The 14,239-nt window shown below is 38.2% G+C and overlaps 2 non-coding genes across 2 annotated transcripts; both read right to left on the bottom strand.

The window, feature by feature from the left end:
- Positions 1-3,588: 3,588 nt before the first annotated feature.
- On the bottom strand, positions 3,589-3,779 carry LOC122138087. Its single transcript, XR_006155299.1, has one exon. It is a non-coding gene; the product is annotated as a U2 spliceosomal RNA (small nuclear RNA).
- Positions 3,780-11,663: 7,884 nt separating this feature from the next.
- LOC122138085 lies at positions 11,664-11,826 on the bottom strand. The gene has a single exon (XR_006155297.1). It is a non-coding gene; the product is annotated as a U1 spliceosomal RNA (small nuclear RNA).
- Between the last annotated feature and the right edge of the window lie 2,413 nt (positions 11,827-14,239).

Here is a 14,239-nt window from a genome sequence, read left to right as displayed (position 1 = left end):
ATGTGTAATATTTTAAACGAGCCCCCACTAACTGAGTTTAATGCCACAGTTATGTTAGAATGCATCTCATTCTTGTTTCTGTGGCGGTGCGTCGAGCTCGTCATGAGGCGCGCGGTCCAGAGCGCTGTATGACTGATGCATCAGTTCAATTCAACACTACCTTCAAATATATGAACTTACCTGTTTTGAATAGCCTACTTTATATTTAACGTGTTTTTTTATGTCCAATATTAGTGTTAAACTGTTGGACTTCAAATGAAATATACTATTGATTTTTACCGTTGACTGACTTTGCAGAACATTTAGACTGATAACTTCCATGCGCAGATGCGGCAAATTTGTCACAGGACGCGCGATATGACAGTTGCGTCCGACTACATATGAACTAGCCGTTTTAAATACAGTATTTTTATATTTAACGTTAGTTTATCAGTATGTTTGAAAGTATTTTTTTATTTTTTTTGATTATTGGTGATTATTTGATTATGATTTATTCCTCTCTCTCGGGCACCTGCGCGGTTTAAAACACCAAATAGTTATGCTATGTCAAGAACAAAAAGTCTCTCTCTTGCTCCACCCATGCACGATAATATCGTGTATCGTCGATCTGATCTGATTTGAAAAATTACCATATCGCCCAACACGACAATATGTTTTTTGTTGTTGTTGTTTTGTTTTTAATGACCCGCCCCAACACGCCCCGCAAATAAAGTTACAATTTCTTTACCCGCCCCAACCCGACCCGCGGGTAACCCGCGCATCACTACGCCCACGCGCTATAGATATATAAACATCAATGTGAAGCGCGCGGCGCTTAAACATTATTAATATCATGTTTTTAAATATGATGGTTTCATTCTAAACATGGTGATTATCTCCAAGAAGGACACCCAACATAATATGGTATTTAGCATCTGAATATCATGTCAACAAATGAAAAAGTCAGCAGTCTATTAATTATCATGTTAATCACGCTACAGCGGGGGCGCTTTTTACCCCAAATACCATACATTTACATATTCTTTCATTTAAAAAGCGTTGCTTTAATTATCATAATCAAAAATCATAAAGAAGACCTTTGTCTCAAAATATATGCATTGATTTTAGCTATTCTCATTTGCTACTTAAATCAACAATATATATATATATTAAATATATATATATATATATATATATATATATATATATATATATATAGATCAATAATATAAGATCAAGCACACAGAATCAACTTTGCGCTGCTGCGCGCGATCGCGTCAGAGATCAAACAGATAACCCCCCCCCCCCCCCCCCCCCCCCCCCCGTTTCTGTTTCTGTTTTTGACAGAAGCACATATCGGACAATTTTAAAAATATCAGCATAAACAAAACTGATTTCAAATTTAATTTAAGCACTTTCAAGGACCTATGTTAGTTTTCAAGTACTTTCCAGGCCTTGAATCCATGTTTCTGAAATTCAAGTACTTTCAAGTACTTTCAAGAAGCGTGGGAACCCTGTCAGATATAAATTTGTGCAAATATATATATATATATAATTTGTGCCTAATGGGTAGAGGTAGAATATCCAGCCTCAACCTCACCCTACCCACAACTCTATCCTTCCACCCCATTAGATGCCCAGAGATGTGGAGATGGAATTCATTTGACTCTGCAGTTAGTAACACTGTTTGGCCACACGCAGAAGATCGACTGAACTACCAATCAGACAAAATGATGCTCCAAACTCTAATTTCTTCTGCTCATTGACAATTTTTTCAGAATTTAACAGGAATATTATACAACTAGAATGACAAAAAAGTGCACTGAACTGATGGGGTTCCCTCAAATACAGTTCAAAATATGCATTAAATAAATGTCATGACAACACTGACTCTAGCCCCTTTCACACTGCGATTCCGTAAAATACACGGGTAATGTGTCCTGGCAATTGTTCCCGGGTCGCTAGATTTTGCCCCTTTCACACGGCCAGTGATTACCTGGAATATGTGTGTGCTTTCACACACAGCCCGTAAAGGTCCCGTGAAGACACGTGATATCAGGATGTGACGTGTAATGTACGAGTCGAAAACGCTAGGAACGTTAACTTACACTGAAGCTGGCGAACGATCTCAGCTTCAGCGCGGATTAGTGAGGAACTAACTGATCTCTGCTTCGTTACAGTTTGCACATATTTGTTTAGTCGTGAACGTTGATCTGCCTTCAAAACACGCTAAAAGAGTCACGTGATAGCGTGCGTCATCACTACGACACACCCTCTACAGCATTGGTTCTGGCTTTTGTTCACACAGCGCTCGTTCCGGGACTGAACCCAGCAATGTTACTAGGTCCCCAACCCGGGGTCAATCCCGGAATCAATCCCGGGACATGTTTGTGTCCACACAGAAGGCAATTTTCCGAGTCCAACGTGCAGTGTGAAAGATGATTTCATTAAGACTGTACTGGGTACTGAAGCATTTCTTAATTTTTTTTCTGTAAGGGTAGTGATTGTTTATGTGTATCTTCAGTCAGATGCATTTACATTGTGACTGTGCCTCAGATGCAATCAACAAAAACCTCTAACAACTAAAATTAGCCCATTAGATCAGCATGAGGTCCATGGGAGAGGTCCTATCAGGTCATCATGAGGTGTATTGGCTCTCCACGGGGTGTTATTGTATTGTTTATAGCGCATTTTTTTTTACCTGGTATAAAGTTCTAGTCTCACAGACAGTACACTGGGTTAAGATTGTTTGAAGGAAAATATATGCTAAAATCACTGCTGAAGAACTGCTACCTTTAATATATTCTTCTCCCCATAAGAACTTTGGTCAAGCTTACTTATTTTATGCATTAATGAAAATCTAGTACATTAGCAATCCACCCAAACTATTGCTCAGCCAAATACAGCAAAAATCTAACAGTGGATTATCAGAAATAAAAAAATGTTTTGTCAAGTTTGTTTAAACTATCTGGTACCCAAACTGAACAATTAAAATTTTTAGTAAACCACCATTAAAAGGTGTTTAATTTTTAATAGCCATAAATGTTAAAAAACAAACAAACAAACAAACAAACAAACAAACAAAAAGGGTTTTGCTCACAAAATGGAGTAATCACAGCACCTACCAGCAGCAGTAGCCCCTCACTGCAGAACACAAGATCCAGGGGGCGTGGTTGGATCCTCATCTGGGGGGTGGAGATGGGAAGGTTTAGGGGTGGAGATGGGTAGGTTAAGGGGTGGCGGCGGGTGGGTTTAGGGATCAGGGGGTGGAGACGGGTAGGTTTAGGAATATGTAAGGTGGGAGGAGATGGATCTGGTGTTCTGCAGTGAGGACCATCTCGCCAGCAGGAGCAAACTAGACTAACCAGAATTTTTTTTACCCATTGCTTTTGTGCACACATACACTCAGACAAAATGTTTATGAATGAATAATCCCTATTTTCTTGCCTGCTGACAAACATATAAAGATGAAAAATAATTAAATAATTAAATAAATAGTGGCCAGCATCACTACTTCAACAATTTTTCACTCAACCAACTAAAATAAAAACTATTTCTTTACACATTTATTACTATCACACTTTTTTAAATTCTTTTGTTAACCATTTTAGGGGGTGCACCGTTCCCGGAGGTACTGCAATACCGGGTCGATGCGTGGAGTGGACGGAGCAAGCCCCTATTCCATCTCCTTTTTCCAAAAATCAATTTAATATATGGTGCCCGGGTAGGGCACGTATCAGATATTAAACTGATAAGAACAGATACTACACTTGATCTTAGCCAAAAGGCCGAGAAGCGATGCCCACAAATGGTCAACAGCAGGAACCACATTCTTTGATACAGCAAATATGATGATGGTAAGCTTTTATTTATTAATTTTTTAACTCTAAATGTTCTTGTGCAGAATGCAATTGTTAACATAGCTCAGGTAAGGTAAGGCTTAAAGGGTCATGAAACCCCCCTTACTTGAGCACCGGTCGTTCACACCTTAGACTTGAAAAAGTTTCAAGAAACAGGCAGACAAAGCCATGATAAAATGGGAGGGTAAAGGGAGGGGATAAAATGAGGGGAGGAGTCAGTATGAGGAGGGGAGGGGTCAAAGCACAACAACGACAATCCTACAAATCACACTCACTACAGACACTAAAGAACAATGAGTGGAGATAAAGACAGAAGAACTGGGGGCACACTGCATTTTAAAAATATGACCATATATGATCTAGGGATGTGCGGGTCTAGTCGACTAAACGGTACAGCTCCTACTAGTCCACACTGAAAACAATAGTTGATTACACACACAAAAAAAAAAACCTTATTATCATTCAAATTACCATCATTTTATGTTACTACCAAATTCCCATTGTTACATTTAAAACATTTTAAATAAGTTAAAATAAAAGATTTGAAAATAATACATTATTTTTACAAGTGTTTCGGGACGTAAACTACATTTTTACCTTATGCCTCGCATGAGTTTTTTTCTTGTCAGTTGTGTCAAGCTCAAAAGTGACCACGCAAAAAGACGAGCAAGGTGTGGGATTATTTTTAATTAGAAGGAAACTGAAAAGTTTTGTGTGAACTGTGTAATGTCACATTGGCTTACTATAACGCTACTGGAGCGATACATAATCATATTCATTACAGGCACGTAGCCGTCTAGCTTAGAGACTAGCCAAAGCCAGCTAATGTCATTCTCTACAGCCCGCCGCCGCTGCGATCCCATCCGCGCCGTCTATTCCTCGAAGACCCACTTCGGTGGTGCTGCGTGATGTCCAGGCGCTTTACGAAATTCTCTTGGCTTGCTTTTCGTTATGTCTGTTTTTTCAAGTGCAAGAATATGTTTCCATCACCCTGTTTTAATGCGCATTTTGAAGTCTATCGAATGAGAAACGAGTGATGGAAAGGCCAGATTTCAAATAAAAATCCCTTAAATTCGCAAAAAAGTTTTTACGCTCACTTGAGGTGGTTTTTGACATGTGCGAATAATGGGAGATGGAAATGCATTTTGCGAATAAATTCCTCTAAGCGCAAAAATATATGACTTTGCGCTATGAGGCGGTATACTTGACTAGCAGCGGACTGATCTCATTCCACAGCATCTGAAATGTTGTTATGGTCATTCTGAAATGCCTGAACAAAGTCTGTCATCTAAGTATTTCTGTATAAGGTCTTACACGACTGTGTTTCCAAACAGCAGCATGCATCTGAAGGCAATGACATCATTTATTGTGTTAAGTAATTTATAATATGAAAATTATTTTATTCAGTTCTCCAAGTTTTCATACTGATATTTAGTGCCAGGTTAACAGGAAGTGACGATTTTGTTCTCTTTGATGTGTTGGATGGAAATGTTTTATGTGATATTCCAATTTTGCGCATAAGTTGTTCGTTTTGTTTTTAGATGATATAGCCTACATGACGAAGTATGTTGTTTTTTTCTTTTTTATAAAAAATATCCCAAACTAATAAATATGAAGAATTTGTCTTGTGTTTTAATATCCCCATAAAAAATTAAATAAGCAAGAATTCTGTGAAGATAAAGTTATATGAAGATGAAGAATTCAGGCTATTAATTGATTTTTCATTGTTCTGCATTTCCCCAGCTAATTTTAAATAAGCAAGCATTGGCTGACGTTGAGTGTGTTCTCTTCTATTTATTTTTATTTTTTTTTAAACGACCGCCTAAAATTAAATAACGCGAGGCATAATTGTGACCTATTTTTAGCAGAATTCATTGAGGGATTTGTCAGTGTGATTCATAGATTAATTATTTCAAATGTAGGCTATTATATACACGCACAACGGGTTTTTTTTACCATTTTTGGGGGGTTTCTTGCTTTTAGACTAGTCGGATACAAAACTTCCATTTAAACGACAGCCAAATTAGTAATTTCACGCTTCCCTAATATGATCAAAGTAAGAACCTTATGAAAAAATATTAACAGCTAGGTCTGGGTGACATGTCGCATGCAATTGTCACGCGCATTTTGAAAGCAGGTGATGGCGATTTAGCAGTAATCAGGGAACCGGCTATACTGACGAAATGCGCGTGACAATCGCATGCGATATATCGCCCAGCCCTATCATGAACAAATGAAGCAAGTTCAGTGTTTCCCACAGGATTTTGTGAGACTGTGGTGGGTGGACATTGATTCATCTAGCAGGGTCTGGGGGCATGCCCCCCGGAAGAAAATTTTGTACATTTTAAATTCATCTATCTAGGGTACTTTGAGAGTTCAATATTAAAATCTTGCAAATAAGTTCAAACATCCATTCAATATCTATTATTTCCTGAATTTTCTTGATGAACTGATCAAAAAGTAGGCTATTTTTCACATGTGTTTTACTACTATATAGTGTAGTAATATAGTAATAATTTAGTACTTATTTAGTAATTTAGAAAGGAGCCGCAGCAAACACCGGATCATGAGCTGATCGCGTGAAAAAAAGTGCACGCTTGGCTTTGAAACACGCAGCGCAAACAGATATGATGAAGGGTAAAGCCATATAGGCTTTAGTTTCGGAACTTAAAAGCAAAGGCACGAAACACAACGTTAAAGACCTTTAATGCTGCGTTCACACCAAACACGAATAGAGCGTCAAATTCGCGTCTAGTTTGCCGCTTGAACATTTTGAATGCATTCGCGCGTCTAGAGCGAAATAGACGTGCGTAGAAAGCAAGTTGTCTGTTTGCAAGATGGCTGATGTTGATCGAGCATTCAAGGCTTTTCCACTTTTTCCTGCACACGTCCTCTGAATAAACGCATTATCTTGTTAGCAAAAAGTAGCTTTATTAGGGGGAAAATAATTGTAAAAACGTCGGGAAGGCCGCGGGTCGATAAACATGTACGTGACTCAAAAGTTAAATGTGTATTTACAACACACTCTTCCTTTTTATTCCTGTCTCTATAGAAATATGAACTTGTGTCATATAGCGCTGGGTGACTGCTCACTGACAATATCAGTCGTTCCTTCATGTTGAATGAGTGACTCCTGAGCAGGCTCCTGATAGGTTAACGTGGCGCGAATTGACGCCAAAGTTCAAATTTTTCAACTCGGGCATCAGACGCGAATTCGCGAAAAACCTCTAAAAATGTGGAAAGCACATTCGCTCAATTCGCGTCATTCGCGCGAACTAGATGCTCCACTCCATACTCCTTTGGATTTTTGTTTTTCATCATTATCTTGTTCATTTAAACCAGGGGTCTCAAACTCGCGGCCCGCGGGCCACTTGAGGCCCGCGGGATGATATTTTGTGGCCCCCCACTTGACATCAAAGTTTAGTGTTAGTGCGGCCCGCGAGTTATTCTGAAACGCACCTTTTTGCTGAGTCGTTGCGTATGCCGCGCTCGCCGCACTTTTGTTTTATTTTGTTATCACTTATGGGCTACCATAGATCTCGTGACAGCTTTCGGCAGCGTTTGTTGTCAACGGTTGTCAAGCCAACCGCGAAGTACTTGGACATTCCGGCTCTTTCGTGAGCCGGCTCGTTTGACTCAGCTCGCTGAAAAGACCCGGCTCTTTTAGCTCATAAATGGCTCTTTAAAAAATAAATGTTTTAACTATGACTTTGACTATGACAGGTGTGAAAACAGTTCTAATTAAATTATTAAATGAACTCATACTCACAATGTCTCACAATATCTTTAAAAATGCATTGATTTGTTATAAAAAAAAGAATACTATTAAACATTTGCATTTAAATTACAACTTTTTAATGTATAGAAACAACATTCAAAACAAATACTATCTGAATCTGAACAACATAATAGAACCCATATTAAAGAAAAATAAATTAAACTGATCCCTCTTTTTCTCTCTTCCATGTTATAACCAGCATGCATGTTATGCATGTCACTAGTTATGTATAATAACTAGCACACACACACACACACACACACAATGCTGACCTTATTTTTATTTTATGAGATATTTGCATTCAGAAATTACACTTTGTGTGAGTTGGCTCGCTCATGCAGTATAACTGGTTGACGCCGCGGGATTGACAGGAACAGAATGTGAGGCTGATCAGACAGTCGAAACGAATGTGTGCGCCTTTAGGCCTATATATTTTTTTTATTATTGTTCTTTGAATTAGTATATTATTTTAAATACAATTTAAATTATTAATTATTTCATTATTACATGATGATTTTTTTTTTTTTTTTTTTTTTTTTAAAGAGTCGGCTCTTCAGATATGCGAGCCAGCTCGCAACGTTCACCTACCAGCCGGTTCATTCGCGAACGACCCATCACTTGTTGAAACGTGTGTGACACCAAGTGAACGGAAAATATATGCTATCACCCAGTTCCAGTCATGTCGCTCTCAAAACGTGCTGTGAAGAGAAAGGTTGGTGACGAGCACAGGCAATTTCAGGAAAAAGTGGGAGACGGAATATTTTTTTGTTGAGCACAGGGGCACCCCTACGTGTCTCATATGTACAGAGAAAGTTGCGGTGTATAAGGAATATAACATCAGACGTCATTACTCAACTAGGCATGCTAAGGAGTATACAAAATACCAGGGAGATGAGAGAAAGAACCGGGTTGCCAATCTTAAAAAATGTCTATTGAGGCAACAAGAGTTATTAAAGAAAGCAAAAAAAGAGAATGAAGCAGCAGTCGAAGCTAGCTACACGGTGAGTGAGATTATTGCTAAGTCCGGAAAGCCGTTCAAGGAAGGCGAGTTCATCAAAAAGAGTTTGTTACTAGCTGCAAGTAAAGTCTGTCCAGAAAAGAATGATCAGTTTAGCAAAATCAGCCTTTCAGCTAACACAGTGGCAGAGCGCATTTCTGACCTGTCAGAAGACATATATGTTCAACTTCGTGAGAAAGCCAAATTTTTTTGTGCATACTCTGTCGCTCTTGATGAGAGCACGGACAACACTGACACTGCGCAGCTCGCAGTATATGTCCGTGGTGTTAACGACAATTTTGAAGTGATCGAGGAGTTGCTCGCTGTGATTCCAATGCATGGTCAGACCACCGCTCAGGAGATATTCCGCCTGCTGTGTGGTGCTATTGAGGATGCCGGTTTGCCCTGGAAGAGGTTTGCTGGAATAACAAACCGATGGAGCGCCATCAATGACAGGAAGGAAAAAATGGACTGGTGGCACTTGTTCAAAGAAAACTGGAAGAGGAGAATGTGGAGGAGGCCATTGCTCTGCACTGCATTATCCATCAGCAGGCCCTTTGCAGCAAATGCCTGAGGTTTGACAATGTGATGTCTGTTGTTGTAAAATGCATCAACCATATCAGATCTAGGGGCTTAAAGCACCGGCAGTTCCGCGCCTTTTTGGAGGAAATAGAGTCAGAATATGAGGATGTGCTCTACTTCACAGAGGTACGTTGGCTCAGTAGGGGAGTCTTGAAGAGGTTTTTTGAGTTGCGTGCAGAAGTGAAAGCCTTCATGGAGAAGGATGGGATGGATGTTCCTCTGTTAAGTGATTCCAAATGGCTCATGGACTTTGCTTTTCTTGTTGACATCACACAGGAACTGAATGTACTGAACAAGAAGTTACAAGGCCAGGGGCAGCTTGTCAGTGCTGCCTATGACAATGTGAGAGCATTCTCCACAAAACTTGTGTTATGGAAAGCCCAGCTCTCTCAGACAAACCTCTGCCATTTCCCTGCATGCAAGGCACTCATGGATGTGGGCACACCATTCAGTGGTGAAGTATGCTGATGCCATTATGAAGCTACAGGAGGAATTTGATCGTAGGTTTGCAGACTTCAAGACACACAGAGCCACTTTTCAAATTTTTGCTGACCCCTTCTCCTTTGATGTGCAAGATGCTCCTCCTGTACTTCAAATGGAGCTCATTGACCTGCAGTGCAATTCTGAACTCAAAGTCAAGTTCAGGGAGGTGAGTGGAAACACAGACAAGCTTGGACAGTTTTTGAGAGAATTGCCACCCACCTTCCCTGAGCTCTCCAGGATGTTCAAGCGGACCATGTGCCTTTTTGGTAGCACCTATCTATGTGAAAAGCTCTTCTCCACCATGAACTTCAATAAGTCAAAGTACAGGTCCAGACTTACTGATAAGCATCTTCAAGCCATACTGAGGGTTTCAACGGTTTCCTCCCTCAAGCCAAATGTGTCTCAGCTGTGTGAGAGGAAGCGCTGCCAGGTCTCTGGCAGCAAGGAGTAGGCAAGAGAAGCCTATGTTCCGAAGAACCGTTCATGTTCATGAAAAAACGTTCAGAAAGGAATGTTCAAATTCAGAGGAACAGTTCATGTTTGGAAGAAACGTTAATGTTGAAGAACTGTTAATAATAAAGATAGAGATGATTGGATCAGTTGTGCTCTTTTTTTGTGGAATACTTGATGTGGCCCAGCCTGACACAGACTCTACCTCCAGCGGCCCCCAGGTAAATTGAGTTTGAGACCCCTGATTTAAACAATCCACTGTAGGGCTGAACAATTTTGGAAAATAATCTTATTGCAATTTTAATCAATTTTAATTTTTTACCAATATTGCGATTGCGATTTAATATGCAATAACTTTTTAAAGCTCTTTATGTTCTGTATTATTCAACAAAGACAAGCTAAAAATCATTGTATAATATGACTAACACAATATTAGCTCGATTAAACAAATGTTCTTTCCTGTAGGCCAGGCCTGTTACGATGAAATTAGGTGATGCATAAATTGATATGAAATACTTTTCTTTTTTTTTAACAACTACATTCACAGTAGTATATTGACTGATTTGTTGAACTTCCAACCTTGTAAGCATGTAATAATTATGACAAATCACTGACAAATAAGCCTGGTGTAGCCTAAATATTAATATACAAATCACTCAAACTAAAGTAGACGTTATGTTAACGTACTGTAAACATTGTCAACTTATATCGCAAGTATGGAGAACAGCGATAGATGGACGGACGCTGAAGTGCAGCCACTTGTAGCAAATGTAGCACTGTCAGTTGTCGTTGGAGATTCTTAGTCCTCCTTTCCTTTAATCGCTTTACGTATATGTCGACATTACATGTCCATTATTGTGAAACTCGCGAGACAACAAAAACACAGCTCCGATCACAGCATCCTCCATCCTCCTGTTGTTAACGTTGTTCTTCTTTGTTAACATTGTTGAACACCGCACACAAATGACCTCCCTGTTGACCAGCTTACATCACTTCCTAGTACACACTGTCGGTGCGAATGCAACCCTTTAAATGGTACTGGCAAAATTGTGCCAGTACTTTAGTTTAGTACATTTAGCTCTGGAACTAAAGCGGTGCAAACGGCCCTACTGTCTGTTAACTTAAGACCAGTAGTTCTCATTTTTTTTTTAGTAGCGTCAAATAATTTTACTAAACAATTAATGCTTTTTTAATTTAGAAAGACTAAATAAATAAATAAATAAATATTATATGTAATGTATTCGCGGACATGGCAACACTGTAGCGTGCCAACTCAATGCTTCCTCTGAAGATTGCGCTTAGATGTGTTCGACTTGAAGCAGCCACTCTTTCGTGTCACATGATCAAGTGTAATCAAAAATCATGTTTTCATATACATATACCACAAATCAAATGAAACGATCAGCCCATACCCAATCCACTACAACAACAAAACAAAACAAACCAAAACACAACCAGTTCACACACATGATAAATTTGTTATAAACTAGTAATAATTCCTTATACATTACAATTCTATTTTTAACCAGAAAATCAGGGGAGAGCGCGAACGCAGTCCCCCACTACCAGAAATTATGCAGTCGAGATTCCCACATTTGGGGAATTCGCAGGGGTCAGCACAACCGGAGTGCAATGGCTGAGCCCGCCCTGGGTGAACCACCTTCTTGATCATGGTATCTCCCCTGCCAGGTAAGTATGAATTCTACACTCACCCTGAAGGGGGAGCACTTAAGGGAACAATATTTTCAGTGATGATGAGACGTTAATTCACTCCATATGCTTCATCATCACGATCTTAACTCTTAATCTACTCTTAACTCTAGATCTTGTTGAACCACTGGTCCTTAAGTTTTTACAGTAGTAAAAAGACTACAGTGATCACTGACAACTACATTCAGACAGTTGGGCCTTCTGATGAAAGGCTGCACACTCCAGAGCAAATGGGTGGAGCTTACGTGTAGTGTAGCTCCCCCTCGCTAGGAGAAGGGTATTCCTGCACAACCGGAGGCTGCAGTTTCAGGACCGCGGTTCTAGGACCGCAGTTCTAGGACCCTAGTTTTTTGTGACAGCGCCACCTACCGTACTGGATCAACACTAATTAAAGATGGAAGACGTGGACAGCAATCAGACGGTGAGTATCGATATTTAATTAAGTTATATTTTATAACGTTTAAACGGTGCGAAGTTTACATAGTGAGAACTTCAAACATAATAATTAATTCCCACCAAATTAAGAATTTGTGAGCTAGTTTTATTAATTACTACGACGTTAATTCGTGGCCATGATTTCATAAATCCTTGTTGAGTTTTAATGACGAAGTATTATAAGTGAATCTAGCCAGCACACATTAACTTAAACTTATCAGATGACAAGAGCATGGTTGATGTAAGGTTGGTAAGATTTACCTGCAACTTAATGTATTAGTGTGAATACTGGCTTAATACTCGTTGTTTTACCATATTTAAGTATAAAATATCTTTCATAATTAAACTTGCACTGACTGCCTAGTTGCACTATGTGTTAACCTGTTGTTTTGGCATTGTTTTGCAATGATAAATGAGGCGTTTGGCAGTTTTAATAGCTTGTTACAATTTGGCCTAATCTGCAGGCCTACTCCACATACAGTCCATTGTTATCATGTGTTAGTTTCTGTCATGTTCTGCATGGCCAATATGAAGTGATTTTATGGATTTGGTTAGGCTCATTGTAGGACAGATGATTTAAAAAGGCACTAGGGATATTTTCATTATCTCAAAATATTCTTACAATCTTCCTTTCTGGTCCAGATTATCATTTCAGGTCAGAGTACAATATGAATTATTTTTGCACAATGCCTAGTGCACCATTTTGCTACTGATATTTCTGTTATCACAAAAGTAATTGTTCTCTGATAACTATTTCAGTGAAGTGGAAGAATTCAATAGAAAGATTGACAAACAATTGAGGAAAGAAGAGAGATCATTCAGTTGGTGAGTATTGCTCTTATGTACTTACACATTTGAAGTTTGTGATTAGATGTCAGTTACATGAATATTCTTTTTGACTCTCTCTCTAAAACTCCAACAGTGCATAAGTGTTAAATCAGATATATATATATCAGTTGAATATGTTAAACAAATGTTTCTTATTTATCTCTCTCTCTCTTTCTCTAGAGTTGAAGCCTACAACCATTCTATCCATGCAGCAACTGATGGAAAAGGGGTTCGCTCAAGTCATTTCATTGATGAATATATATATATATATATATATTATATATATAATATTTATATATATATATATATATCATATATATATATATATATATATATATATATATATACAGAGCTGGGTAGTAACGGATTACATGTAATCTGGATTATGTAATCAGATTCCAAAACTCAAGTACTTGTAATTAAGTAAACTACTTTTAAAATACTCATAATTAGACTGCAGTTACTTTTTTATGGATTACATGATTACATTTAATTTACACAATGGTAATAAGTTGTTCACAATTCACTGATTCTCCTAAATTAAATTTTTTTTTTTACGTTATATTTTTCCTATTAAACCTGCCACATATATATCTTTTCATTATATAATTCTTCGAGTTTTTTCCGGCGGGAGAAGGGGGGATTGGATTCAGAATCCATCAGAAGAAATCAGTAACAAGATAATGGAAAATGGAGGGGATCCACAGCCTTTAATATGTTCTTTAATATGATTTTTTATAATGTTGATTTCTTTATTGTTACTAACTACCAAATGCACTTCAAAGTGTTTTGAGATGAAATACTTTTTTTCAGATATGGGTCTTTGATATATAATATATATATAGCAATATTATTGTTGCAAGTTTCATTTTCTTTAATATTCATTTTTGTAATATTGTTTGTCTTTTCCTCATTGTTACTATGCATAAATTCCATTGCTGTGTAAATTTAGTCTTTTTCAAAATTCATAACAATGTAACACATCCTTATGTTTTTCATTGATACATTTACATTTCTAGTGTTTTTAATATAGAAAAATTTGACCTGGCACGCCCAGTGATATTGCTGTGAATTTCATGTTTCCCAATATTGGTTTTTGTAATGTAGCTGTTTTCAAAATTGACTAATTATAATAAA

Source organism: Cyprinus carpio, chromosome B7 (genome assembly GCF_018340385.1).
Source record: "Cyprinus carpio isolate SPL01 chromosome B7, ASM1834038v1, whole genome shotgun sequence".
In the NCBI taxonomy this organism is placed as follows: Eukaryota; Metazoa; Chordata; class Actinopteri; order Cypriniformes; family Cyprinidae; genus Cyprinus; species Cyprinus carpio.
The sequence above is the reverse complement of the archived record's forward strand: the minus strand, read 5'-3'. Positions and strand labels throughout refer to the sequence as shown.